The sequence below is a fragment of the Acinonyx jubatus genome, chromosome D4 (genome assembly GCF_027475565.1).
Source record: "Acinonyx jubatus isolate Ajub_Pintada_27869175 chromosome D4, VMU_Ajub_asm_v1.0, whole genome shotgun sequence".
Lineage (NCBI taxonomy): Eukaryota > Metazoa > Chordata > Mammalia > Carnivora > Felidae > Acinonyx > Acinonyx jubatus.
This window is the reverse complement of record NC_069391.1, coordinates 23,882,904-23,908,858: the sequence shown is the minus strand read 5'-3', so window position 1 is coordinate 23,908,858 and position 25,955 is coordinate 23,882,904. Positions and strand designations below refer to the sequence as shown.

General features: G+C 45.2%; 1 protein-coding gene and 1 long non-coding RNA gene across 4 annotated transcripts in view; one reads left to right on the top strand and one right to left on the bottom strand.

The window, feature by feature from the left end:
* PTPN3 (protein tyrosine phosphatase non-receptor type 3) overlaps positions 1–25,955 on the bottom strand; it is a 148,292-nt gene that overhangs the window by 112,324 nt on the left and 10,013 nt on the right. Inside the window, exon 1 of one of the 2 annotated variants that reach the window (XM_027034794.2) lies at positions 258–414. The exons of the other annotated variant lie outside the window; for it this stretch is intronic. The gene's annotated coding sequence lies outside the window, so the exon portion shown is untranslated. Of the gene's footprint in view, positions 1–257; positions 415–25,955 lie in introns of those variants that run through there. 2 annotated transcript variants of the gene reach the window in all.
* LOC106976737 (uncharacterized) lies at positions 136–24,983 on the top strand. 2 transcript variants are annotated; one of them, XR_008291043.1, is made up of 5 exons: positions 136–724; positions 1,498–1,575; positions 6,905–6,988; positions 19,962–20,396; positions 23,584–24,983. It is a non-coding gene; the product is annotated as an uncharacterized LOC106976737 (long non-coding RNA). The 2 variants fall into 2 exon arrangements; XR_001430522.3 differs by lacking the exons at positions 19,962–20,396; positions 23,584–24,983 and adding an exon at positions 15,670–19,955 and having other exon boundaries at positions 191–724.

Here is a 25,955-nt window from a genome sequence, read left to right as displayed (position 1 = left end):
GCCGCGTCCCGGCCGCCCGCCCGGGACCGAGCCCCACCCCGCCCCGCTCGCTCCTTCCCGCCGCGGCGCCGCCAGGTGAGCGCGGCCCGGGCGCCCCCTCCCTGCCCCGACGTAGCGCGGAGACCCCGGGGCCGCAGCGTCCACCAGCCCGCCCGCGCGCTCGGGGACGGGTGGGGGCGGGGCGGCGCCGAGCCAGCCCCCAGTCCCCGGGAGCCCCGCGCCCTGCCCCGGCCCGCTGGGGTCGTGCCCGCCCGTACCTGCAGCATCCGGGGGCGCGGGGCGCCCAGGTAGGTCGCGCTTGCGGGCGGCGCGGAAGCTCGCTCGCGGCGCGACCTGGCCGCCGTCTGAGCATGCCCAGTGCCGCCCGCGGGCGGCTCCCGCCGGCCGGGCTGGCCGCGACGGGCCCGCGCGCCGGGCGGGGGGCGGGCGCCCGGGCCGCCCTGCGGGGCGCCCCTGCTCCGCCCCGGGCTGGCGCGCTCGGACGCGCCGCCCAGGGCCACCGGGGCTCTCCTGCGGAGCTCTGGGCGGCCCTCAGCCCCCTGGCGCACGCACGCAGGCATTCGTCCCCTAACCATTTATTGGGTACCTACTGTGTGCCGAGCCCTCAGTGATTTTCTGCCTAGGAATGTCAAACACGGCGTTCAACAAATCTTTGAAATGAGGAACAGTCTTGCCCAGCTGAGGTCCTGCTGACTTCAAGTTCAGTGTTCATCTCGTTCCACTAGTAAGCTTCCCGGCTTAAACTTTATTACCAAAATTTATTGTTCTTTCCATATACCCCGCCCCACCCCCAAATCTGTGCTCTTGCTTTCCTCTTCCACCTTATCTGACACGGGCCTACCTGCAGTCTCATGAGCACCTTTCTGTCCACCAAACTCTCAGAACTTGGGCAGCCTCCAGACATTTGCACATGCCGTCCCACCTCCCCTCTGTGTGCATGGGACTTCCTTACCCAGTTTTTCACGTGGCTGGCACCTTCTCATTGTATCTATGTTCTCCCTCTCTGAGAGGCCTTGCCTGATCACCTTACTAAATTAACACCTTGTTCCTGGACACCCTCCATGCCCTCATTTTATTTCTTTCACGTTTATCACTATCCATTAATTAATTCAACAAATAATTATTGATCACCTACTTAGGTTCTTCATGCGTGGTGTTGAACAAATGGGCAAAAATCCTGTCCCCTGGCGGAGTTTGGGGAAAGAGAGGCAGGCAACAGACAATAAACATGCAAATAAGCCATGTGGTATATTAGAAGGTTATAAGTCCTATAAGGGAAAGAGAACAGGGTAAGGAAAGGAAGGTATAGGGAGTGCAGTTTTCAATGAGGTGGTCTGATCAGCCCGTGAGAGGTGACATTGAGAAGGTGACCGCCAGCCCCGCAGAGGGAACAGCCAGTAAAGACACTAAAGAGCAGCACAAGGAAGACAGTAGAACAAGATGAGGTCGGCAACTGACTTTTCCTCTCATTTGCTTACTTATTGTGTATTCACCTAGGGAATTTCAGCTCTGGAGCTGTATAGCCCTGTCTTCTCTGCCGTGTCCCAGCTCGGGTACAGCAGCACGTGGCTCACGGTAAGTGCTCAGAAACGACTTGTTGAATGAATATGTGAATGGAGGGATGGACTGATGTCTGGAACCGTCCGGACCAGACTAAGGTCGGCCCAGGGCTAGTCAGTGGCCGCCGGCAGCGCCTGGTACCTCATTTTGGTCCTTGTCCCCGAGTTGCATGTCCCTGGGTATCGCCACAGCAGCGGGCGCCGCCTGAGCGTCGCGTCGGGGGGGAATTCCGACCGAGTCAAGGAGCATCAGGAACCGGACCCGCCCCACGCCCCGCCCCGCCCTTTGGTCGCTAGCAAAACCTGGAACCGCGGCGCCAGCCCAGCCCCACTGAGGCGCTTGCGTAGCTCACTGGGCATGCTCCGAGCTGGGCTGAGCGCCAGTGCCCCAGAGGAGTCTCCCAGTGGGGTCCGCAACGCGCCAGCGGAGCCCTGCCTGACGCTCAGCCCTACTTTGTTCTCCAAGCTTTCTTGAGGGTCTGGGGCATTTTTTTTTTTTTTTTCCAAAGCTCAAAGGGAAAGCTGGGAATTTAGAATCGGCCAAAGGCGTTCTCAGGCCCCTTCGCTGTGTGATCTGGGGCAAGCATCTTACTCTCTCTGTGCTTCCAGTAACACAAATATCCGTCAGTCTGATCTGGGCAGAATTTGGGGATTGAATGAAACAAAAAACGTGAACACGTTTAATCCACTTTAAAGATCCATTTCGTGAGGGCCCGCCTCAGCTATCTGCCATCTGCATACCAGTTTGCCAAGTGCTAACATAAGGAAACGGAGGTTAAGGGGCATGTGGATTCTTGGAGTTGTCTCAATTTGCCTTTTATGAGAAACTAGGCTGAAACTACCTTTTCTTTCCCCACATTCAACGGTCACTAGTTTAAACAGTGTTCTTAAATTCGAGCTAAAATTCATCTATACACCTAAGGAAAAAAGACCTAAATCTTTTCAAAATCATGCCTTTCAATCACCATAACAGAAATAGGAACAAAAGAATATTCCCCAAACCGGAAGCAAATGAATGTCCACAAATAGTGGAATGATCAATTAGGTTATGGTGTGTTTTTTGAAATAATAACTAGTTTATACTAAGCTAGACCAAATTGCAACTGGGGAAACCATAGCACAGTACAATGTTAAGCGGAAAAAAAGCTGAAAACACAAATATATTGCATAAAGAATATGTCTACACAGTCACCCAGACTAGAAGGAAATATGGAAAAATGTCAATGGTTTAATTTTGGGGGTTGTGGGTTGGTATCTCTTTGTAAATTTATCTATTATTGTCACAATGCTGTGTTTGCAATACTAAACATTAGAGGACCAAATTAAAAATTCGCAAAGTTTTGTGTAAGTCTAATAATAATAATAATAATAATAATAACAACAACAACAACTGTTATCAAGTGTGCTTGATATTTTAAATATACTCTGTCTTTAATCCTTACAGTAACTTTGCAGAATGGGTGTATCTAGCTCAGTTTTACAGAAGAGGAAACAACCTAGGAGCCATTTACAACTAGTAAGAGACAGGGTCAGGACTGAACACAGTTGGTCTGACCTCAAAGCCAGGGTGTTAGGTTTTATAATACTGCCTCTCTGTGTAGTAGCTTACCATGTATTGGTCGTAAAAGAAGCTATATATCATTTCATCTTGCGCCTTTTTTTGCCTTATTTTCTCTACCCTTTGATGTGTTTGTAGGCTACAGATTGCCTTTAAATGTTCTGGTCTCCTGTTACTATTTTATTTTTTAAAATGTTTCTTTTTGAAAGAGAGAGGGGCACCTGGGTGGCTCAGTCGGTTGAGCGTCTGACTTTGGCTCAGGTCATGATCTCGCGGTTCATGAGTTTGAGCCCTGCGTCGGGCTCTGAGCTGTCAGCACAGAGCCTGGAGCTTGCTTTGGATTCTGTGTCTCCTTCTCTCTCTGTCCCTCCCCCGCTTGCACTCTGTCTCTCTGTCTCTCTGTCTCTCTCTCAAAAATAAATAAACATTGGACAAAATTAAAAGAAAAAAAGAGAGAGTCCATGCAAGTACATGTGAGTGGAGGAGGGGCAGAGAAAGAGGGAGATAGAGAATCCCAAGCAGGCTTCATGCTGTTACCACAGAGCCCAACACAGGGCTTGAACCCACAGAACTATGAGATCATGACCTGAGCCAAAATCAAGAGTCTGACACTTGACTAACTGAGCTACTCAGGCACCCTACTATTTTATTGTTGGATCAAATTGTTAAAGTCCATCCTTTTCAGCCATTGCACCTGGAGTGACATGATGTTATTATCAACAGTGACAGTTGATCTTATATCATAAGGTCCCAAACTGTATAGAAAGGAAGCTTTTGGATGGAGACATAATCATCTTAGTCTATGTGGTTGAACCTAGCCAAATCAAGAGCAAATAGAGGCCTCATTGGGAGTAGGGCTATCCCAAATCTCAACAAGGCCAGTCCAGACAGGACCCACATAGATTATTCTTCCTGGGTAATCATTTTGGAGTCAGAGTCACAACATAGTGGAACCACATGGTCCACAGACTCTTAGAACTTTGCTGTGATGAAAAGATACAGAGCCGATAGTGCTGATGATGTTTGCCAAGCGAAGGCCAGGGCCCTAAGAGCAGACCTCCTACTGCTGATAAGCAAAAAAAAAAAAAAATCTTTTAGTAATGCCCTGGCCCAGCAGTCACTAAACAAGAAACACGAGAAGCCAAAAAAGGTCATTTCCTTGGACAGGAAGGTATGCCACAAACCCATTATGTATCACTGGTAATGGACCAGATTGGTACAAGAGGAATATGAGATTTGCAACTGGACACAATTATTAGCATATTCCCAGAAGCTGCCATTTGGACAGAAAATCTGGTGCCAAACAGTGCACATAGGCAATTGGCTGGGGGCATTTATAGGAAAAGTTTCCTGGAAGAATCACGGAGGATTGTCATTCACTTCAAGACTCAGGAAGTCTGGGCACCACGTGGACTGTTTCAATGATTTACAGAGCAGGACTCCCAGCTGAGATGCTAATGCTCATCAATTATTTGTGCTGTTAATGCAAACTTATGAAGGACCTAAGCATCAGCAAATACATGGGCAAGCGGTGCTGTTATAATGACAAATGAAAAGAATACGATGTAAAATTATATGCGTAGTATGGTTTCCACTGTGCAGAGAGGGAGACACAGAATTACTAAGTTAAACCATACAAAACTGCCATTTCATAGGTCAATAATGGTTGAATGTTGGCAACTTTCTGTATTTCAGCTTAATACATACACACAGAAAAAAACTAGAAAGAACTGAACCCAAATATGAAGGGCGACTCTGTCTAAGCATTGCTTTTGCAGGCAGAGAAACAAGATACAGAAGGTATCTTTTGTAAATCAGGAGAATCTTGTCTTTGGGCATCTATTTCTTTGTTATGTCTTTATAGTTTCCTAAAGCTTATTTTATCTTTCATTATCAGGAAAAATGAAACAAACATTAAAAGTTGACAAGCCAAACAAAATGATGTAAAGAGAGGGAAACAGCTACTCTGGAATTGAATAAAAACGTGAAAGGTTTCTTTCACAGAGGGTGAAGCCCACCCTGCCCTCTCCAGCAGTGGCAGATGATGACAGAATGTCTGTTCCTGGCCCAAGAGGGAGGGAGAGGAAGAAGTGATCAGTGGTCAAGTTAGGAGGCTTGGAGACGTGGTAGTCTGACTTGGGACCCAGCTCATCCCCTCAGCCTGTGTTCTTGGGACTTCTGGACTTCACAGATCTCACTTTGAGAAACACAAATTGTCAGCCTAAAGTTTTATCCATTGAAAAATGCCTTTTCCTTGCAAATTATCACTGCCAAAGGAGCTTTGTCTGTTAAACGGATGAACAAACTTAGCATGGGTACAAGAGCAGTGCTGTGGATTCGTTCATTCATTCATCACATATTTATTAAGCACTTTCTGTATGCCAGGCACTGCTCTAAGTTCTGGGGAGACATAAATGAACAAAAGAAACAATAATCTCTGCTCTCCTGGGCATGCCTTCTACCAGGGCAAGCCAGACAATGAGCAGCAAGCATGATAAACAAGTGAATTATATTGTATGTTAAGAGACCAGGGGTAAGGCTGATAGGGAGGGTGCTAGAGAGGGAGGTGGGGAGTTGCAATTTTAAATAGGATTGAGAAATTTAGACACTTAAGCAATTTAGTCTCTGAAGAAGATGAGGGAGTGACTCATGTAGATATCTGGGGGAAGAATCTGGGTAGAGGGAACAGCCAGTACAAAGGCCCTTAAGGAAGCATATCCAGAATCAGAAGGCTGGTGAGAAAAGGGCCAAAGCTGCAGATCTGATGCCAAAGAGTTACCAGGGGCAAGAACTTGAGGGCCCTCCCCTGTGAGCTGCAGGAAGAACTCAGCCTCTCTGTGTGAGCTAGAGAGAAGCCAAGCCAATGTCATGGTTGCCAAATGTGCTTCTCAACACAATCAGATGTTGAATGCTGTCCCTGTAGATGGTTACTAGATGATGGTAAACATAGATTTGAATAAGGGAACTGAAATCACGTAGCAGGCCTCTGTTGTAAGAGAGTCAGCCGTATGATCTGGAGTATGCATGTATTTTTAATATTATCACATAAGTGCGAAGATAACATAGACAATTATTCAGATGGTTCTCAGACCTTCAAGAACACTTGAGTGAACCCTTAGGAATACACAGACCTGAATTAGAAAACACCGTAGATATGCCAGAGGACCAGAAGGACTATAATAGGCCCACAGACCACCACATGGATTTGCTGCTACACAAGAAATGGAAAAGTAAGTCTAGGGACTTTGAGATCCTGCTCCGGAAACTCAGCAGAAGGAGGTGGCTTCAGAAACAAAGAGAAATGATGAGAAATGCAGGCAATGAGAGTTGGTATCCTGAACTGTCGCTGCTGGTACTTAAGGAATGGGCAGTGTCTTCTTACAAACCAGGGAGAATGGGTGTTGTCAAGTCTCTCAGCCACACCTTCAAGGTTCATGTGTCCAACAACAATAGGAGACAGAGAAAAATACCCAGGCAATGTAGACTAGTCATACAGAGGTCATGGCTTTGAAAAATCAGCAATGATAACAGAAACACTCAAGGATTACCCTAAGAGAAGATTCTAGGGAGAAGAGTCAGGGAAAATACTGAAAGCAGCATTTAAAAAATTTTGATCCAGGAACCATATATCAAGATCATCTTGAGAAAAGGAGTCTTCATGTAAAAGCAGACTTCGGGTCTCTGCTCAGACCTTCTGATTCTGCTTGTGGACCCCCAAGAACCTGCATTTTATAATTAACCATAAGAATCTTCTGTACACTGAAGTTTTATAACTTCTGTCCTGCAGCCTCCGAAGTACGTACACTAAGAACCCCGTGTGAGTGATAAACTAAGAGGATGGAAAATTTTACCAAGAGATAATCATGGTCTTGTAAGTATCGCGGATGCTTGGATGGATAGGACAAAGGACCAGAGCGTCAGCTTCTTAAACATTTAAAGGGGTAGAAGAGGAGGGGACAGGGAGGTAGAGAGGGCATCCCCTGTAGGCAAATGGGGACCCCCTAGTAGAGAGCTATCAGGCTTTCTACTTTCTGCTCTTGACCTTGGATCTCAGACTCCATCCACCTGACTGTGCTCTCCTGAGGCCAGGAGGAAGCTAACAGTGTGACTGGAGAGGAGGTGTTAGTGGTGGCAGTCACAGTGGTGGTGATGTTTGCCAAGAGGGGTGGACGTTAAAATAAACACATTGGAGTGTGTAGAGCACACACAAAACTGAAACTGAGAAGGTCATTACCTCCTGAAGAGGAATTGGGCAAGTGGGGGCAGGGGAGGTATGCGTGCTTACCTTTTGCCATAAACCCTTTTGTACATTCTGAATCATGTACCAGGTGATGGATATAACCTATTTATTTAAAAAAAAATTTTTTTTTATTTTAAGTTCATTTATTTTTGAGACAGAGAGAGACAGAGCGTGAACGAGGGAGGGTCAGAGAGAGAGGGAGACACAGAATCGGAAGCAGGCTCCAGGCTCTGAGCCATCAGCCCAGAGCCCGACGCGGGGCTCAAACTGACGGACCGCGAGATCGTGGCCTGAGCCAAAGACGGACACTCAACTGACTGAGCCACCCAGGCGCCCCAGGATATAACCTATTTAAAATCCACTTTTTTCCTCTGGAAAAAAAAAATAATGACGTATGCATAATATTTAAAAAAATTATTTTGTTTTACATTTTGGCTCCCCCTAAATTTTACTAACCAAGTACAAAGCCCAGGTTACTTGACAAGTAGAGGCCGTAACTATGACCAGGGCACAACACAGTATAGCTTGCTCAAAGGAAAAAGCCATAGGTCAAGGGCTGTTACTCCTGCTGGAAATGCATGTGGCTAAGGAATTAAATAGAAAAAGAGCTTTGGATGAGGATAAAGGAGTAAGAAAAATCACTTCAGTGATCTCGAGATCAAGAATGATGCTTTCCTGACATAGCTGGTCAGAAAATGGCTGGGGAAGTCAGATGGAAAAGTTCAGCTACCCAGGCCTTGACTGGAAGTCGCAACTGTGAAAAGATGATCGTCTGAGATCTGTTCTAGCTTGGCTGACCATCCTATCCCAAGACGCTGGAAACCTGATCTGGGCCCAAAAGAAAACTGTGCCTCCAATCCCTGGTGACATTTCAAGAACAGGGGGCACTGTTCAGCCTGCCCAGTGCTCTGGTGACCTTCTAGTATTGCATGGATGACATACCACAGGATTTCCTCAACTGCGCCCTGGCGTCCTGCTAGGATGTTGCTCTCATTTTTTCCACGGTACACACAGTCACTGCGTTGAAGTCCAAACAGACTATCCAGTGACGCCTCTATAAACATGAGTCACATGTGAAGTTTAAGGAATCCCTGTTTGGGCAGGGACGTCAGAGTTCCTATGGCATGCCATCTTCACATACAGGGTACAGGTAGATGAGAGTCGTATGATTTTCTGCCAAGATGCCTGACTTCACGCGGTAGCCACCGAGGCCTCTACCCAGATACTGCTCTCCTTCATCCCAAACCCCCTGTTTCAGTGTGAAGTTCTCCAGCTATCCTATCAGTAAACATTACCCTCTGTCCATTTCTTTGTCTTCTTGGGCTTCTTTCATTTTGGTCTTGGATGCCACCACCTTGCCCAGCCTCAGTCACCCCAACCTAACCACCAACACCAATCTCTTTCTTGCTTCCCCTTGAGGAATGAAGGCGACCCATGTCAACCTAAAACAAATCATTTGACCATCGCTGACTACTCAGATCCTCCCCATCCTTTAAGGTCCATCTAATAAGCTATGTCTTCCTAGATTACCCCAACTGGTTATGAGCAGTCTGATCCCTGTACCCCTGGGTATTTGGTCTGTTTTTTATGCTTCTCATCTCATGCTGACTCCCATTCAGTTGTTAATGTACATGCCCCTTTTGGAAGGCTCTTAAAAAATCCCAAGTGGGGTTTTTGAGGGAAAGAGAGAGCTCAAGCCAGGGATGGGCAGAGAAAGAGAGAGACACAGAATCCAAAGCAGGCTCTAGGCTCTGAGCTGTCAGCACAGAGCCCGACATGGGACTCAAACACATGAATAGTGAGATCATGACCTGAGCTGAAGTTGGACACTTAACCAACTGAGCCACCCAGGCGCCCCAATTATTTCTGAGCAGGGTATGCAAGAGGCTGTGAGCTTCTTCTGAAAAATTGCCCACCTTTCTGCAGTTAGCAAGAAGTTATGTTGTATCTAAAGTCCTTCTTGAGTTCTTTCTGGAATTCTGCTTGCAAGCTTAATAATTAATTGACCAATAGACAGAAAAGAGCTACAGATACCTAGGAAGTATAAGGAGATATAGGACATAAGTTAAGGGAGAAATATGAGCAGTGGTGTCCTAAATAAGATATAATTAATCTATGATTAGATATAACTATGCACTTTCAATTTCTGTGTGAAACAATTAAAGGAATTAGGACATTGCCCCTGCCTTTCCACACTTGGGAGTCACCTCGTTGTGCTGGCAGAAGGTCTACAGGTCTAGGACACACCCCTTTGTTGTCTACCTGTATTGCTGAGTGAGCTAATTCCAAACCAGCTCTGGGGCCCGTGACCTTCATCTTTAGGCAGTAGGACCAGGAACAACAGGGTGGATAAAATCCATCACAGAAATTACCAGGGAATAGACGGCCGCTAAAACCTTGGTGTCTGTGGTTTCAATTTCATTGCAGTCTAGAATTGTGTATAGTCTTAACCATGGGAAGCTTCCCTAATTTTGTCAGTACCCATGACAATATTTTATTTGTATACTGTAGGGTCAATGCATTGAGAGGAGTCTTCATTTCTCTCTCAATCTTATACTATCAGAGTAACCAGCTTTCTTCGATTGCATAGGCAGACTCAGAAGCCCCTCCTTCTGCATTTAGATTCCACTAGATTTATGCTTAACACATTATATACAACTGAGCAAGCCAGCTGCCCCAAGTGTGAACTCACATCATTTCTTTTTATGCTGGGAGCCTAGATAGAATCTGGCACCTAATAAGAGTGTGATGAGTGAGAAAATTACTTGATATTAGATTGCCTTATTGATATGTTTGAGTCAGGCCAAGTCCCTTGACTTACTAAGGCCAGCATATTATTTTCCATTACACTTGGATCATTGGCCTAAAAAATGTACACAATGCTAATACATATTTCAAATGCCAATTCACATGAGAGAACAATTTCCCAACAGTGCTATTTAGTTTTTTCTCAAGTTCCCTGGGTTGAGGTCAGTCTTTGTAGTTAATGTTGGGTTCCTGACCCAAACACAGACTGTGCCAGTTATGAAAAAAAAAAATCAACTTTCCATGGTTTGAATACAGAGGTGACCGTGGGAACGTGTACAGCTCTGTCTCTGGTTCTGGTGAAGTCATTCAAAAACCAGTGCAGCCTGGCTATCCTGTGCACCCGCACGGAAATGAGGATAGACAAGGTCCAGCAAGAGGAAACGCACCCATTCTGCAAAGCCAGCCTTGGCATGTAGAGTGGAGGAAAGGATCCATCCCATTCATGAGGAAAGAGAGCTCTCTTGCTATTTATTAAGAAACACTGAAGTAGGGGTGCCTGGGTGGGGTGGTTCAGTCAGTTGAGTGTCTGACTTCGGCTCAGGTCATCATCTCTTGGCTCATGGGTTCCAGCCCTGTGTCAGGCTCTCTGCTGTCAGGTCTCCTCAGATCCTGTCTCCCTTTCTCTCTGCCCCTCCCCGGCACTTTTGGCTCTCTCTCTCTCTCTCAAAAATATTAAATAAACATTAAAAAAAGAAACACTGAAGTAATCTTGACAACTGTGCTGTATAAGGAAAAAATATGGACCCAATAGATTCAAAGGAAAAATCCAAATGCAGATAAAGACTTATGAGCAGAAATGGATTATTTTAGCACTGTTGATAATTGCTGAAAATATGAAAAGAGGGAATGAATATATAACCATATGTCCCACTGATTATCATATAAATCTTAAAATTATTTTACAAAGAGTTTGTAATGACCTGGGCAAATGCTAGTGGTATAGTTTAGATAAGGACAAAAACTATATTCATAGCATCACTTTGTAAAGAAAAACACATTTATGGGGTGCCTAGGTGGCTTGGTTAGTTGAGTATCCGACTTTGGCTCAGGTCATGATCTCACAGTTCGTGAGTTTGAGCCCTGTTTCGGGCTCTGTGGTGACAGCTTAGAGCCTGGAGCCTGCTTTGGATTCTGGACTCCCTCTCTCTCTGCCCCTCCCCCACTCATGCTCTGTCTCTCTCTCTCTCTCTCTCTCTCAAAAATAAATAAAACATTAAAAAATTAGAAAAACACATTTATGAACATAAAAAATCCTGAAAGTACAGTAGGATGTGAAGAGTATTTCTAGATAATGATATGACTGGTGTCTTAGTTTATTCAGGCTGCTATAACAAAATACCATAGACTGGGTGGCCTATAAACAACAAACATTTATTTCTTACTGTTCTGGAGGCTGGGAATTCCAAGATCAAGGCGTTGGTAGGTTGAATGTCAGGTGAGGATGTGCTTCCAAGGTTTATAGACAGCTCTCTTCTCACTGTGTTCTCACATGGAATGGGGTGAGGGAACTCTTTGGGGTCTCTTTTATAAGGGCACTGATCCCATTCATGAGGGCTCCACACTCATAAGCTAATCATGTCCCAAAGGCCCCACCTCCAAATACCATCCCATTGGGGATTAGGTTTCAACATACACATTTTGGGGGGACACATCCAGTTAATAGCAACTGGTGATTTCATATTTTTTTGATATTCTACAACATACGTATAGCACTTCAAAAATAAAAAGGAAATATTTTTAAAAACCTGTGTAACCAATAGCAAACACAAAACTTTTGCTCCCGGAGAATTGTATGGGAGGATATTTTTATATCAGAGTGACTGTAGCACTGACCACAGGAATCTCATGACTCTTCTGTGGGAGGTTTAACTATGGTAACTACGATACCCATGGTCTCCTCATCTCCTTTACACCAGCCCTGCTGGCAGTCCTTCTGAGTCCTAGAATCCCCATTAGTTGGGAAGCCCATGAGCCATGGAAGTGTTTAGCAAGATCAATTGGATTTCCTCATGTAGGAATTTAAACTGGAGAACACAGTGGAAAAAGTGTGAAAACACACACAGAGAGCCCAAGATCAAGGGACAGTCAGAGTAACTGTGGTTGAATGTTACACTAATGATGTGATTTCCTGGGGTCCACACCCCTGTGTAGTCCCCTCCCACACTGAGGCTCAGCCAAAGTGACTTGATTTGGCCAACAGGACATCAGTGGACATGACACAATGGATATTTAATAGGCACTCGCACATGAGGACTGGCCCTCTTGGAACCCTGAGACCGCCATGCTGTAAAGAAGCCCGCGATGAAGGACTCCATGGAGAGAGGCATAGCCATGCCAGGTTTTTCTCAGCTGAACCCAGAGAAGACCAGTAAAAGAACTACTCAGCCAACACACTGAATCATGAGATAAAAAAAAAAAAAAAATCGTCAGGGCACCTGGGTGGCTCAGTCGGTTAAGTGTCCGACTTCGGCTCAGGTCATGATCTCGCAGTTCGTGAGTTAGAGCCCCGCGTGGGGCTCTGTGCTGACAGCTCAGAGCCTGCTTTAGATTCTGTGTTTCCCTCTCCCACTCATACTCTGTCTCTCTCTCTCTCTCTTTCTCCCTCTCTCAAAAATAAATAAAACATTAAAAAAAATTGCCATTTTCAGCCACTGCCTTCCAAGTGGTTTGTGACCAGCAAGGGGTAACTGGGACAGCCACAGCAGGGAGTCCTGTTACTGAGGCCTCCACCTTGCATCTTTCCATTCCAAGCTCCTTTTTTTCCTGGCTTGCCTGGACCCAGTGGAGTGTCTGTTCTGGGGTTCTTTGAGATTACCATCTTCTATATTTATCTTTATAGTCTTTCAGCAAGCCTGTGTTATTTTAAGGCAGGTGTTATTGTCAGACCCCAGCATTCAATGAGCTGAGCCAAAATGTGAGTATCTTTAAGGAGAGGGATACTGTGGGTCTTGTTTACCATTACCCGCCCCCCCCCCCCCCACATAGAATGGTGTCTATCACATAGCAAGACTTTAAAAGATATTTGTAAGTAAATGAACAAGCAGATCTTGAGGGCTTGTTTAAAATGCAGATTCTAGGGGCGCCTGGGTGGCTCAGTCGGTTAAGTGTCCGACTTTGGCTCAGGTCAAGATCTCTCGGTCTGTGAGTTCGAGCCCCGTGTCGGGCTCTGTGCTGCCAGCTCAGAGCCTGGAGCCTGTTTCAGATTCTGTCTCCCTCTCTCTGACCCTCCCCCATTCATGCTCTGTCTCTCTCTGTCTCAAAAATAAATAAACGTTAAAAAAAAAATTTTAAATGTAGATTCTAGGGCCCCCCCCCCCACCTCTGGAGACTCTGATTTGGTGGGTCTGGGTTGGATCCAGGAAACTACATTGTTATTAAGCCATGTGAGTGAAGCCAAGGCAGGTGGCCTATGGACACATTTTCACCTTTCGGGCCTCAAGTTATTCTTGCAACTGAAAGAAGCCAATTTATCAATTTTCCAACTGTCTCTGCGTCAGAATCACCTGGGTTGCTTATTCGTCATGTTAGCTCCTAGCCTTCCCTCCTGACCTACCAAATCTGAAAATCACTGAAAGTGGAAACTTATAATGTGTATTATCAAGAAACTCCTGGGAGAATCTGATGCACCTGATCTGCAAGTTTAAGGGCATTTGCAACCGCTGACCTAGCAAACACAATTCTCTGAAAGTCATTTGGCCATCAAACATACTTTTCTCATTCCCAAGAACAGAGAACACACCCCTCCTCTGTTAGACAGTCTCACACTAATCTTTAGGGCTTAAAAAAAAAAAAAAAAAGGTTTTCATGATTACTGTGAGAGGTATTTCTTAGGAACTCTTTCTAAGTTTAAATGCCTCATCTGTCAGTCAGACTTTGGTAACACCTGCCTCTCATGTGCTGTGAGGACTACAATGAGGAAAGGTGCATGACAGCACTTTGAAACTGAACACACGAGGCACATGATTTGTAAGCCTTGGATCATAAACATGTCATGCCAAGGATTAAAATATTTATATCTGTTTTTAGACAAACAATCATTCATTATGAGTTACCTTGCTCTTCTAAGGACGGGATCCCGATGTAAAATGTTTCAGGGACAGGAAACCATGGCTACATTTCTGATTCCTTCACACGGTGTTTAAAGCTGTGTAATCTGAGCCCTGCATCACCTTGGTCTCTCCTGATCCCTCTCCTCCACACCCTCCTGCCCCGTGCGTGCCAGCCCTTCCAAATGCTGCATGCTGGCTCACCTTTGTCACAAACCCCGCTCCAACTGGGCACTGTCTCTGGAATGTCCTTTATTATTGTCCATCCCCATCCATCGGGACCTTTCCTGAACCTTTGGTGTCTGTTACTATCTTCCACCCTTTAGGCAGAATTGACCAGCTTCTATCTGGAATCCCCACTGAACATTTGTCCAAGATCCTGTATCACTTGGTTACACTTCACCTTCTTCCTCCACCTTGAAGGCAGGAACTTTTCCTTATTCGTCCCTGTGTTTCTGGCCCTGAGTACAGTGCCTGGTACAGAGAAGGGACTGATAAATGATAGCATGAAAGTCAGGGGCTGTCTTTGGTGGGGCCTTAACTTCTAGGGAAAGAGAAAAGTGCTCCCACCTGGCAGTGGCCCCTTGTTTCTCTCTGACTCTGATTTCCTGCTGCTGTCCCTCTTCCCTCCATGAAGCGACTTACGAAAACCAGACAACTTGCGACAAGCTGCTTGCCTGAGCTTTAGCTGGTGGGGGTATCCAGTAGGTTTAGAAGAGTTCGCCCAAGTGGGTATTATATCTACACGTAATATTTGATACAAATGAGAAATCAACGTATTAATGAGAAATCTCTTGTGAAGGCCAGTTCTGAATTGTTGGTGCCTACTAGCTATCTCCAGCTGGATGTCCCAGAAGCACTTCAAACCCAAGGACTCCCAAACTAATGAATCAGCTGCAGCCCACATACTTGTTCCTTGTCCATTGACTGTCTGCCTAGTCGCCTGGTTGCCAAGCTCCAAGCCCCCCATCTCTCTTGCCATCTAAGAGAATGACCTCTTCTCTCTGTTCCAGCCCCACAGTATTTCTCACATCCTTCCCAAGCTCTGTTTTCTGCTTTAGGACCTCCTTATCTCTCACCAGTGCTCTTGCAAATAAGCTCCCAATTGGTCTCCCAGCCTCCTCTCACTTTTTTGTTGGAATATGGATAATAAGTTGACCTTGCTAAATATAGATTTGGTTTTTTTTAATTAAAAAAATCTCTATTTATTTTTTTAGAGAGAGAGAGAGAGAGATACAGAGTGTGAGCAGGGAAGGGGCAGAGAGAAAGGGAGACACAGAATCCAAAGCAGGCCCCAGGCTCTGAGCTGTCAGCACAGAGCCCAATGCGGGATTTGAACTCTGGACCATGAGATCATGACCTAAGCTGAAGTTGAATGCCTAACCGACTGAGCCACCCAGGTGACCCAATAAAGTGTAGATTTGAACAAATTCTTCCTCTGCTTGAATGTTTCTCCAGGGCCTACCTACTGAAAAAGTCTGCATGGTATTTGATGGTAACAAATCTATCTGATTGGATGGCATCTCCTGGGAAGTGAGAACATAAGAAGGAGGCACCAAGAGGCATTCATTTGTTCACCAGATATTGATTAACACCAGCTAAATGCCCTGCTCTGTTCTAGGTTCTGGGGATAGAGTGAAGTCTTTTGATTTTATGGAGCTTATACGTGAAGAGACAAAAAAATGGAGTCACTTTAAGATGACCTCTGATCTGAAAAACAAGGACTGTGGTAGACTGTGTAGATTGCATTGGCTTCAATTCTTCCCTCCTCTCTGCATCCATGCTCTTTGCCATGTAACCTTGAAGTTCCTTACATTAGAAGTAGATGGACTTCTCCCTGCTGGACTTTGGGCTTGGCCATGTGACTTGCTTTAGCCAATGGGATGTTAGCAGATGTTATGCAATTAGAGGCTTGAAATATGTTTGCGTGGTTAAGCTTGTCCTTCTTGTACTTCTGCTTCTGCCATAAAAAGGCTGCCTCGGGTGGACTGCTGGTCCCAGAAGAATGAGCAAAATGGGAAGTAGAACCAAACTGAAGGAAAGGTTTTTGTCTTAAGATGCTGGGTTTTAGAGGTAGTTTGTTATATAGCATTTTGGAGCAACAGCTCATTGATTCTATCCTCCATGAGACCTTCTTGAAACCCCTGCTTTGGAAGTGCTATTCCCGAGGAACTGGCTGCTACTATAGAGGCCCTCATACTTCCTTAGTTCTGTACAAGAAACCTTTCCATGTAAGAAATATTTTAACCTAGTCATTTACATCAGCACCTAAGAAACCCGAGTATGTCTTTTCCTTGCAACCTGAATGAGCCTAAGACACGATCTCCCCTCCTATCACAGGTCCTAGAGGGAAGAGATTACTCTTGTTTGCAAAACTGGCACAGAACCTGGTGTACTGACTGCATGCTGTACTCCACTACTTGTGGAACCAGATAAGACTCTGGCCAAAATTAGTGAATTTGATGAAGCAGTCTTCCCTAGATCCTCTCTTAGAAGATCTTTTTCTATGCAAGAGACTATTGTTAATTCACTTTATCTACCCCCACACCCTCCCATCCGCCCCCTCCCCCCCACTATTGGTGAAAGGAAGGTACTCTGTCAGGCACTGAGATATACAGGCAAATTAGGCATGGCTGATCTTATGTTTGTAGAGATTACAGATTAATAGAAGAGATAGGCTGTTCCAAGATGGCGAGATAAAATCTATCTGGGAAATGAGGACAAGATACTGACGGAGTGGAGACTAATCCAGCTTGGCGGCTCAGAGAAGACTTCAAGGATAAGATGATACTTGAGTTTTGATTGGCAAGGAGGGATTGACTAGATAGAAAAGGGGGAGAATGTTCTGGGAAGAAGGTGAACAAGTGCATGAACTTAAAATCTATGATGAGTGTGTAAGGGTGTGTGGGGTGAAGAGGGCATGAGAAGTGGTGTGAAATGAGGTAGAAACTCAAGCTTGGCCAGGTGTGAAGAGGATTGTGTGCTACAGTGAGGAGTCTGGACTAGGTCCTGAGGACACCAGGAAGCACTGAAGATTTTAAGCAGGGGAGTGAAATGTTCAGATTTTGCATACTTAAAAGATCTTTCTGGCATTAATGGCTTGGGAAGGAGCAAGGACACTTGTTAGGTCATTGCAGTAATTGGGGGGGGGGGCAATTTAGATGACCTGAAGTGTTGCTAGAAACCTAGAGAAGTGAGGGAATAGGAGAGTTAGGAACTTTGAGTGGATAGACCAGGTGCCTGGTGTCTGGTCCCTGGTCCCTGGAGGGAGGATTGTTGAGACAGCTCCCAAGTTTCTGCTTAAACACAGGTTGGATGATGATATCACTCATGGAGATTGGTGGGGTGAGGGGGTCTAGGGAAGACTGCCTCGTTAAATTCACTTGGAAGGGAGAGAGGAGGATAGAAGATGAGTTCCCTTAGGGTCATGTGGATGTGGGTGGGTCTGGGGAGCCTCTAAGTGCATGTCTCATAGGCAGCTGAACACCCACACTCAGAAGAAATAAGTATTTGAGTGTCACACGTGTGTGATGGTGGTTGAAACCATGGGTTTGGTTTGTTATATTGCCTGCCCAGAACTGGTGCTTGCAGAGGCACTGAAGAGTCATCTGCACGTGGTAGAAATGACTTTTAAAGCCCTAGAAGAATCTCTACGTGGTATTTAAGAGGTTTTACTAGGATATTCACGTGGGGACCATCCTTTTTCACCTTTGTGCTGCCAGAACTCTCCAGAGGGCCCACATGCTTAGTAATGTTGGATGAATGGATGAGTGAAGTCCCCTGGTCCATTGGAAGTTGTAGATGGAGAACCAGCATCACCAGACCCATACCCCTGATTCTGTAGGTTCAAGTTGGGAATTAATGACGTTCAGAATTCTCACAATTCCAAACCTTCCAGAGATTCTCAGGTGATTTCTACAATCACCTTGAGGAATTTTCTCATAAAACAGATCCTCAGGCCCCATGTAAAGATATTTTGATTTAGTAGGTCTGAGCTGGAGCCTGGGAATCTGCTTTCAAAACAAGCTCCTGAAGGGTCTCTGATGCGGATGCAATGTGGGCCACATTTGGGGAAAAGCCACTTGTGCTGTATATTCCCCGTATCTCCATCCAGACCTGCTCTTTGTTTTTACTTACTCTAGTCTGTGCCCGATAAGGCTGCCTTCTGTAGCCCGCACCAGCCAGGCTCCTTTGGTCTCTGGCTTCCACTGGGTTCAGTCAATGGAAAGGAAGCAAGAGCAGGAGATGGGTGGGAGAAACGAGGGTGGGCACTTATTTACCAGGCCCCCTTCCCAGCCGTGGTTTGGCAGTGGCTACATCCACAGTTCCTGATGGGTAGCCCTCTCTGCTGGCTAAAGCTTTCCCCAAGTCCTGTATCAGCTCCTTTCCTTTACCCCTGCAGGCCTGGGGTAGTAACGGCCATCCATCACAGCTAGTCTCTGGGTGCTTTGCTATCTTTATTTCCCCTAACTCTATCCAGATGTCTAAATAATTTGTTGATTACATGCTCTCCAATTACCGCCTTGAGTGTGCCCTCTGCTTCCTGCCAAGACAGGAAAACAAAAACATTGACTGGAAAGGGTCAGGAATTCTGGTCCCAGTTCAGTTCAGTTTAATTCAATTCAGCAAACATTTACTGAGCGAGGTCCTCTGAGCCAGGCTCTGTGCCAGAAGCTGGGGATACAGAAAGTGACTTAGACACTGTACCAGCCTGTAGAGGGTTCACAGCCTAACGGGAGGCAGAGCCCCAGAATACAGGGTGATGGTGTGGTAGCTCAGGGTAACATTGGAAGTGCAGGGGAGACATCTATGCTAGGACGGGCAGGCAACAAAGGCTTCCCAGAAAAAGGGGACATGTAGAATTCGGGTGGGCAGGAAAAGAATGAGAGAGGACACTTCAGGCAGAGACAGAATCATGACATGAATGGCTGCCTGGAGGGAGCTTTGTGCCCACTCTGCTGGAAGCTGTGCAAGAGGGTTGCCTCAGAGGCTTGAGATGTGGGATGCTCCCCTTGGAACAGGTGCTAGTTAGGGTACCCCTGCCTCCAGGTGTTCTCTGTGGACTGGGGACCTCCTATTCTTTCCCAACTGCCATGAGTTGGGCTCCTCTCCTTTTTTTTTTTTTTAAACAATTTAACTTTTTTTAATTTTTATTTTTGAGACAGGGAGAGACAGAGCATGAACAGGGGAGGGTCAGAGAGAGGGAGACACAGAATCTGAAACAGGCTCCAGGCTCTGAGCTGTCAGCACAGAGCCTGACGCGGGGCTCGAACTCACAGACCACAAGATCATGACCTGAGTCGAAGTCAGCCGCTCAACCGACTGAGCCACCCAGGCGCCCCATGGGCTCCTCTCCTTCTTAAGCAGGTTACCTCACAGCCTACCCTCAGAGGGTTGTCTAGGAGAAAAGAGGGAGATTGCACGGAGTAAGGGGTGGGGGGTCAATGAGGTTAAGTCAAAAGAAAAACTCTGGCTGTTATATACAACAGACCTCCCATTTGGGACTCCTGATTCCACAAACTATCTCCATTGACTTTAAAGGAAGGTGAGTCTGGCAAACTCTTATTCAGCCTTCAAAAGCCAACCGAGATTTACTTTCTGCAGGAAGACGTCCTGGAACTCCCTAACCAATGCTTCTTCTTTGTCTTCATCCTAGTCTGGTAATTTGCATGATCACCAGTCTGTCTAGCCCACTTGAGTACTAGATCCTCAGGCCTGTGGCTTTGACCTATTTGTCTCTTTCTCTCCAGGACTCAGCACTGGGCCTAGAGCATAATAGAGCACGAGAAAATATTTGCTGAACAGAAGCAACAGGAATTCTTGCTGCATTAGCAGAAGTAGTAATGATAATGGTGATATTATCAGCCCTATTTGAGGAATGAAGAACCTGTGGCCCAGGGCAGTGAAGGGGCTTGCTCATCATGTTGGCACGGCCCATAAATGACAGGACAGAACTGGGACTTGAACCCGAATAAGCCTGTTGATTCCATGGGCTAGAGTATACATGGCCAGGCTCTTCACCTGCACAGGCACAGCGTGTGGTGGCTGACCAATGCTACTCAAGCAGCAGATTGAAAATAAGAGCCATGTTGATGGAGTGATTGCTCCTGACCAGGAATTGTCAGAACACCTCATTTCTGTCAACTCACTTAACCCTGACAACTCACTTAACCCGGCTTCTGGAGGTATGTGTGTGATCGTTGCCTGATTAGAAAGATTAGGATCCAGAGAGGCGGTTAAGCAATGCATCCAGCTCATACGGGGAAGAGGCAGAACTTGCATTCAAACTCAGACTTATTCCAGAGCCTGTGCTCTGAACCACTGCACTTTCCCCAGGGAAAGCAACACCAACTGCAGATTTAGGAAGAAAGGGAAAGCACTTGTATATACTGTATTTGTAAGAGGTTTATAAACAGAATTATGCTTCTACATTACAGCAAAAAAAAAAAAAAAAAAAAGGAAAAGGAAAAAGGAAAAAGAAAAAGAAAAAGAATACTGTTTCTAGAAGCATCCTAAATTATACAAATTGAGAGTTTTAGAAAATTTAGAGCATTGCAGAGTAAATTGCGTGGGCCTGGTGGAATGTGCTTGTTCTGCTACTGAGCAGCTGTGTTATCCTGGGCACATCTCTTCCCCTCTCTGGGTTTCATCTATTTCCTCATCTGCCTTAAGCCTTCCTGAAAAGGCTTTCCTTTCAAATTGCCAAGTACTGGGCAGTTTGCATCAAGTGCAGTCTTTTTGCGCCCTCTCCTGTCCAATTGCAATACTGCTGGTGGTGTGGTTTGAAAGGAGAGGCAGCCCCAATCTAAACAAGGGGTGAGCAGCCAAGGGCACTAAAAGTCCATAACAGGAAGCAAGGGCCAGCCCTGTTCCATCCCTTCAAAGACTTAGAAGTCCTGCCCATGCAATTTCAATTGTTTCCCGAAGCCTCCGTACCCACACACGGTGCCACCTGTATTATTACCTGCCTCACGTTGTGTGGTAGTTGTTTGTTGACATGTTGATCTTTTTTTTTAATTTTTAAAATGTTTTATTTATTTTTGAGAGAGAAACAGAGTGCAAGCAGGGGAGGGGCAGAAAGAGAAGGAGACACAGAGTCTGAAGCAGGCTCCAGGCTCTGAGCTGTCAGCACAGAGCCTGATGCAGGGCTCATGAACAGTGAGATTGTGACCTGAGCAGAAGTTGGATGCCCAACCTACTGAGCCACCCAGGTGCCTGACATGTTGGTATTTTTAAGCACAATGCCTGGTGTTACTCGCTTTTATATTCTCTTCCTGCCCCTTTGGGAAAGCATGTGGCACAAAGGCCCTCAGCTCAGTCATACTGAAGGGAAGACAAATGGAGAGAAGAATGAATGAACTGACAAGAGGCAGCCCCCTGCAGAAAGGTTGAGCATGAGTGGGGGAAGTTCTGAGTTTGGAACCAGTGAACCCCAGGACTTTGCCACGCCTTCCTCTCTGCCTGGAACACAATCACTTCCCTTGTGCAGCTTCTTCTGGATCATACCTCTGTCCTTCCAGTAATGATTTCCTTTGGGAACTCTCCTGATTCTCAGTGATCTGCGTGAGATCTGCTTTCTATTTGTTCCCACGGCATCCCGAGCTTTTCCTACCAAAACACCTACCAAACCATTTCCAACTCTAATTTGCTTGTTTTCCCCACTGGACTTGTGCTCCCATGAAAGCAGGGACTGTATCTTGTTCATCCTTACATCGCTAGTATTTAAAAACGTGCCTGTCTGTGCTCATCCTTGGAGCTTAAATATTGTTTTTTGAGTAAATACTACGTGAAAATAACATGAATGGGCTGAAGAAATCTAAGAAAGAAATGGAAATCCTAGAAGGGACTCAGCGAGTGTCTAATCTCATCCTTCTATTGTACAGATGGGGAAATGGAGGCTCGGAGAGGTCCTACAGGCTGTCAGAGGCAGAGCTGGAGTTACAGCGTTCTGATTTGGATTGTCTGGGCTTTCTTTGCTGTCTGGTTTATCTAAGGAATAAAGGAGGCTAAGTTCTTAGGACCGGCAGTGTTAACATCACCTGGGATTTGTTGGGCTCTCAGGCCCTGCCCAAAATGCACTGAGTCAGAATCTTCACTGTAACAAGATCTCAGGTGTTTTGTAGACACGTGAAGTCTGAGAAGTGCCGATTTCAGTGAGCAAGGGGACAGCTAGCCTGGCCTAAACGTCATCCCAGTTTGTGCAGGAAAGCCAGCTTGTGAAATGGAAAAGAAAACCTATCCAGGGGCGCTTGGGTGGCTCATTCTCTTAAGCGTTGGAATCTTGGTTTCTGCTCAGGTCATGATCTCGTGTTTCGTGGGTCCAAGCCCCCCATTGGGCTCCATGCTGTCAGCGTGGAGCCTGCTTGAGCTTCTCTCTCTCCCCTCTCTCTGCCCCTCCCCAGCACATGGGCATGTGCTCTCTTTCTCTCTCTCTCTTAAAATAAATTTTAAAATTAAAAAAAAAAAGACAACCTAGCCAAAATATTGTGGCATTCAGTGTATGCAGTAGATGAACGACCTAAGTGCACGTACCCTCACCTTCCAAAGTTCCAGACAGTTTGGAAGTCCAGGACTGGCCTGTTGGAGGACAATGGTTCAAGGTCAGGTGAGGTGACTAAAGGGAAACTCCCAGAAGTGCAGCTGACTAACAAGCCTCTGCTGCAGATTTCCAGCTTTTGTAGTTCTTGAATTAAAAAAAAAAAAATTCCAAATGCATATTCATTTACACAAAGAATTCTAACCATGCTGCGTGAAGTGGTGGTGAAAGTCCTCACACCCTGCCAGTGACACTGTCGACTGGTGCAGCCTGTTTGGTAAACACTGCAACCATATGTAGCAACAACTATAATATAGTTTATCCCTTTGGACCAAGTAATGCCATTCACAGGAAGTAATCCTGGGAGATAGTTCAACAGAAGTGAAAAGCTATATGCATGAAGATTTTACTACAGCTGAAAGTGGAAAGTATGAAATGAGAAGGGGATAGTTGAGCAAATTATGATATGGTATCTTCCCCAAAACAATTTAAAATTCATTATAGTATAATTAATGTCCCACCTCATCGGCTTGGGGTACACTGCTAATTAAGAGCATGGTCTCTGGGTTTTCGGTTCTGACTCTACCCCTTCCTGTATGACCTTGGGCAAGCTTACGTAATGCTCTATGCCTCAGTTTCCTCAACTGTAAAACGGGGATAATAACAGTACTTTCTTCATGGGATTGTTGTGAGGAGTAAATGATTAATTAAGTTAATTAAAATGCCTGGAATAGTCTTCTCTGTAGATTTATATTATTATTAGTTTTAACAAATTAAATGGCCTGGTGCTCCCACCCCACCCACCTGACATGAGAATGCTTTTCTTCCCTTCTCAGGGCCTGCTCTCCTTTGATAAGTCCGAGACTCCCAGGGATGTTTCCTCCATCCTCCTTGGAGTCAGTCTGGTTTTCCAGCCTCAAGGAGAGAAAACAAGAGAATTTGCTCAAATGGCTTGTACATTCCATTCTTTATGGCTCTTGTTGATGTCTGATGCTGCCATTGAGACAAGTGATCCAGGGGCCCTCTTGAATTCTCCCTGTCCTAGAATTATGCTCAACCATGGTAACTCAATCCTATGTAGGCCTGGGATCCCAGCTCTTTATACACGTACACACACACACACACACACACACACACACACACACAGCCACTGCCACAACTCATTCTCCATGGTGCCTGAGTCATTGTTGCTGAGGGTGAATGAGATCCCTTCCTTTATCTCCCAAGCCCTTGGTCTATTCACATTTATCTCCCTAGAATATCATTCCACTCAGTGGGTAACTTCAGTTGTTCCAATGGTAATAACAGCTGCCATTAATTGAAAGCCAAGTGTTCTGCTATTGTATCTTCACAAACATCAATCCTCAGAATGAACCTATGAGGCAGGTACTGTTATTCTTACTTCCCAGCTGGAGTCTATGAGGTTCAAGTATGTTAAGGGGTTTGCTGGAGATCCACAGCTTGCAAGTAAAACAATCTTAGATTTTAACCCAGTTTTGTCTAACTCCAAAACCCACACTCAGAACCGCTACCCTACACGGCCTCTCTAGGAAGGGATATAAACAAGAAGTTCATAATAAATGGTAAATAAAGAAGTAAAATCGTAATGAATAGAATTGTGCAAAAATGTCTGCATGTCAAGAGTATTTGCTGTGCAAGACAGGGCTGTGTATGTTTTTTCTCCTCTTAGATAATTTCCTCTAGTGACAGTTATACGGTTTTTACAGTTAAAAGAAGCTGTCCTCCACCTGCAAAGATGACTGCCTTCAGCCTCATAGTTCTTAGCCTTGGTTGCACATGAGAATCCCCTCGAGGGTCTATTTGAAAAGATACACAGTGTCTGGAGTCCATTGCAGATGAAGCATGTCAGGCTCTCTGGGGGCTGAGTCCAGGCGGCAGTATTCTAAGAGCTGATTTTAGTGTGCAAGCAGGATTCAGGAACAACTTTATGGAGAAGCTTCACCTCCCACTGTTCTTCTTCTGGAGAATCTAGCTTCCTTGTGTCCTGTAACTCCATGCTACTGGACGCAAGCTTTTCTTTCTTTGCCCAGGAAGGGGCTAGTAATATGACTTATTTCCCAATCTTCTGTTCAGAGAGGCACTGAGAAGACTTTTTGGCTGATAGAAATATTCTACATCTTGATTGTGGTTATATGACTGTATACATTTGCCAAAACTCACTGAAAAAAGGTGAATTTTATTTTATGTAAACTATACTTTATTAAGCCATTAAAATTTTTTTAATGCGTATTTATTTTTGAGAGAGAGAGAGACATAGTGTGAGTGGGGGAGGGGCAGAAAGAGAGAGAGACACAGAATCCGAAGCAGGCTCCAGGCTCCTAGCTGTCGTCAGCACAGAGCCCGATGTGGGGCTTGAACCCATGAACCATGAGATCATGACCTGAGCCGAAGTCGGATGGTAAACCAATTGAGCCACCCAGGTGCCCCTTTATTAAGCCATTTTTTAAAAAGTATCAATTTTGGAAAGAAAGAAATAAAACATTCACAGATTGTATGTTTAAATATAAGGAAATCTAATATAATCTATAAGGATTAAATAAGTAAATTGGCAAGGGAGCTGAATACAAGGACAATTACAAAACACATTGGTACTTCTATTTACTAGCAACACAACTAGGAAATAAAAAGTTTTAAAAATAATTTATAATAACAGAACACAAATGAATGAATCTAATGAAAGATTTTGAATACCAGTACACTGCCGACCGTAAAACATTCCTGAGAGAAATTAAAGAAGAATGAAATAAATTGAGGGATAAACCATGTTCATGAATTGGAAGACACAATATGGACAAGATATTAATTTCCCTTAAATGGACCTACAGACTTAATGCAAACTCAATAAAATGTCAGGAAATTTTTTTAAAGTGGCTATTAGCAAGTTTGTTGTAGAATTTATATGGAAGGACCTAGAACAGCCAAGGCAATATTGAAGAATAACAAAGCCGAGGACTCCACTACCAGCTGTAAGATTGTTATAAAGCTACGGAAATTAAGACAGTGTGATACATAGATAAACAAATAGGCCAATGAAATAAAACAGAGTCCACTAACACTCCCATCCATACATGGTCACTTGATTTATGACAGATGTTTTACAGGAAGCCAATGGAGAAAGCATCAACTTTTCAGTAAAGAGAAAAAGAAGAAACTGGATTCTTCACACCATACACAAACATTAATGATG